This window comes from Spea bombifrons, chromosome 3 (genome assembly GCF_027358695.1).
Source record: "Spea bombifrons isolate aSpeBom1 chromosome 3, aSpeBom1.2.pri, whole genome shotgun sequence".
Lineage (NCBI taxonomy): Eukaryota > Metazoa > Chordata > Amphibia > Anura > Pelobatidae > Spea > Spea bombifrons.
The window spans coordinates 123,301,555-123,304,054 of record NC_071089.1 but is presented as its reverse complement, the minus strand read 5'-3'; the positions used below and the strand labels follow the sequence as shown (position 1 = coordinate 123,304,054).

The following is a 2,500-nucleotide window of genomic DNA, read 5'->3' as shown; positions in this document are numbered from 1 at the left end:
AGCAGCAGCAGCAGCAGCAGCAGCAGCAGCAGCAGCAGCAGCAGCAACAGAATAAGAGAAGTAAAATAAAAAACTTTCACACCTGCGGCCATACCACCCTGAAAGCGCCCGATCTCGTCTGATCTCGGAAGCTAAGCAGGGTTGGGCCTGGTTAGTACCTGGATGGGAGACCGCCTGGGAATACCAGGTGTTGTAGGCTTTTAATTTTTTCTCACAGTCCGGGGAGAGCTTTTTGCCATGTGTTTCTTGCTCATCATCAAAGCTTTAAACCCTTATTTGAACCTTCTCACCTTCTCTGTCCTGTCCCAGGGCTTATAATTCTTTTTGTCTGACGACAAGCAGCAGCAGCAGCAGCAGCAGCAGCAGCAGCAGCAGCAGCAGCAGCAGCAGCAGCAGCAGCAGCAGCAGCAGCAGCAACAGAATAAGAGAAGTAAAATAAAAAACTTTCACACCTGCGGCCATATCACCCTGAAAGCGCCCGATCTCGTCTGATCTCGGAAGCTAAGCAGGGTTGGGCCTGGTTAGTACCTGGATGGGAGACCGCCTGGGAATACCAGGTGTTGTAGGCTTTTAATTTTTTCTCACAGTCCGGGGAGAGCTTTTTGCCATGTGTTTCTTGCTCATCATCAAAGCTTTAAACCCTTATTTGAACCTTCTCACCTTCTCTGTCCTGTCCCAGGGCTTATAATTCTTTCTGTCTGACGACAAGCAGCAGCAGCAGCAGCAGCAGCAGCAGCAGCAGCAGCAGCAGCAGCAGCAGCAGCAGCAGCAGCAGCAGCAGCAGCAGCAACAGAATAAGAAAAGTAAAATAAAGAGCTTTCACACCTGCGGCCATACCACCCTGAAAGCGCCTGATCTCGGAAGCTAAGCAGGGTTGGGCCTGGTTAGTACCTGGATGGGAGACCGCCTGGGAATACCAGGTGTTGTAGGCTTTTTCTTTTCTCACAGTCCGGGGAGAGCTTTTTGCCATGTGTTTCTTGCTCATCATCAAAGCTTTAAACCCTTATTTGAACCTTCTCACCTTCTCTGTCCTGTCCCAGGGCTTATAATTCTTTCTGTCTGACGACAAGCAGCAGCAGCAGCAGCAGCAGCAGCAGCAGCAACAGCAACAGAATAAGAGAAGTAAAATAAAAAACTTTCACACCTGCGGCCATACCACCCTGAAAGCGCCCGATCTCGTCTGATCTCGGAAGCTAAGCAGGGTTGGGCCTGGTTAGTACCTGGATGGGAGACCGCCTGGGAATACCAGGTGTTGTAGGCTTTTTCTTTTCTCACAGTCCGGGGAGAGCTTTTTGCCATGTGTTTCTTGCTCATCATCAAAGCTTTAAACCCTTATTTGAACCTTCTCACCTTCTCTGTCCTGTCCCAGGGCTTATAATTCTTTCTGTCTGACGACAAGCAGCAGCAGCAGCAGCAGCAGCAGCAGCAGCAGCAGCAGAATAAGAGAAGTAAAATAAAAAACTTTCACACCTGCGGCCATACCACCCTGAAAGCGCCTGATCTCGTCTGATCTCGGAAGCTAAGCAGGGTTGGGCCTGGTTAGTACCTGGATGGGAGACCGCCTGGGAATACCAGGTGTTTTAGGCTTTTAATTTTTTCTCACAGTCCGGGGAGAGCTTTTTGCCATGTGTTTCTTGCTCATCATCAAAGCTTTAAACCCTTATTTGAACCTTCTCACCTTCTCTGTCCTGTCCCAGGGCTTATAATTCTTTTTGTCTGTTGACAAGCAGCAGCAGCAGCAGCAGCAGCAGCAGCAGCAGCAGCAACAGAATAAGAGAAGTAAAATAAAAAATTTTCACACCTGCGGCCATACCACCCTGAAAGCGCCCGATCTCGTCTGATCTCGGAAGCTAAGCAGGGTTGGGCCTGGTTAGTACCTGGATGGGAGACCGCCTGGGAATACCAGGTGTTGTAGGCTTTTAATTTTTTCTCACAGTCCGGGGAGAGCTTTTTGCCATGTGTTTCTTGCTCATCATCAAAGCTTTAAACCCTTATTTGAACCTTCTCACCTTCTCTGTCCTGTCCCAGGGCTTATAATTCTTTTTGTCTGACGACAAGCAGCAGCAGCAGCAGCAGCAGCAGCAGCAGCAGCAGCAGCAGCAACAGAATAAGAGAAGTAAAATAAAAAACTTTCACACCTGCGGCCATATCACCCTGAAAGCGCCCGATCTCGTCTGATCTCGGAAGCTAAGCAGCGTTGGGCCTGGTTAGTACCTGGGTGGGAGACCGCCTGGGAATACCAGGTGTTGTAGGCTTTTAATTTTTTCTCACAGTCCTGGGAGAGCTTTTTGCCATGTGTTTCTTGCTCATCATCAAAGCTTTAAACCCTTATTTGAACCTTCTCACCTTCTCTGTCCTGTCCCAGGGCTTATAATTCTTTCTGTCTGACGACAAGCAGCAGCAGCAGCAGCAGCAGCAGCAGCAGCAGCAGCAGCAGCAGCAACAGAATAAGAGAAGTAAAATAAAAAACTTTCACACCTGCGGCCATACCACCCTGAAA

The 2,500-nt window shown here is 49.2% G+C and overlaps 7 non-coding genes and 1 pseudogene across 7 annotated transcripts in view; all 8 read left to right on the top strand.

Moving 5' to 3' along the window:
* The first annotated feature begins 80 nt into the window (after positions 1-80).
* On the top strand, positions 81-199 carry LOC128487449 (5S ribosomal RNA). The gene has a single exon (XR_008353263.1). It is a non-coding gene; the product is annotated as a 5S ribosomal RNA (ribosomal RNA).
* A 251-nt stretch (positions 200-450) lies between these two features.
* Positions 451-569, top strand: LOC128485071 (5S ribosomal RNA). Its single transcript, XR_008351425.1, has one exon. It is a non-coding gene; the product is annotated as a 5S ribosomal RNA (ribosomal RNA).
* Positions 570-823: 254 nt separating this feature from the next.
* LOC128487232 (uncharacterized) lies at positions 824-932 on the top strand (annotated as a pseudogene).
* Positions 933-1,142: 210 nt separating this feature from the next.
* LOC128487438 (5S ribosomal RNA) lies at positions 1,143-1,261 on the top strand. The gene has a single exon (XR_008353262.1). It is a non-coding gene; the product is annotated as a 5S ribosomal RNA (ribosomal RNA).
* A 207-nt stretch (positions 1,262-1,468) lies between these two features.
* Positions 1,469-1,587, top strand: LOC128486451 (5S ribosomal RNA). The gene has a single exon (XR_008352747.1). It is a non-coding gene; the product is annotated as a 5S ribosomal RNA (ribosomal RNA).
* Positions 1,588-1,799: 212 nt separating this feature from the next.
* On the top strand, positions 1,800-1,918 carry LOC128487427 (5S ribosomal RNA). The gene has a single exon (XR_008353261.1). It is a non-coding gene; the product is annotated as a 5S ribosomal RNA (ribosomal RNA).
* Positions 1,919-2,136: 218 nt separating this feature from the next.
* On the top strand, positions 2,137-2,255 carry LOC128486491 (5S ribosomal RNA). Its single transcript, XR_008352786.1, has one exon. It is a non-coding gene; the product is annotated as a 5S ribosomal RNA (ribosomal RNA).
* Positions 2,256-2,476: 221 nt separating this feature from the next.
* Positions 2,477-2,500, top strand: part of LOC128486194 (5S ribosomal RNA) — a 119-nt gene continuing 95 nt past the window's right edge. The window contains exon 1 of the ribosomal RNA XR_008352505.1: positions 2,477-2,500. This exon is cut by the window's right edge and continues 95 nt beyond it. This is a non-coding gene — a ribosomal RNA (5S ribosomal RNA).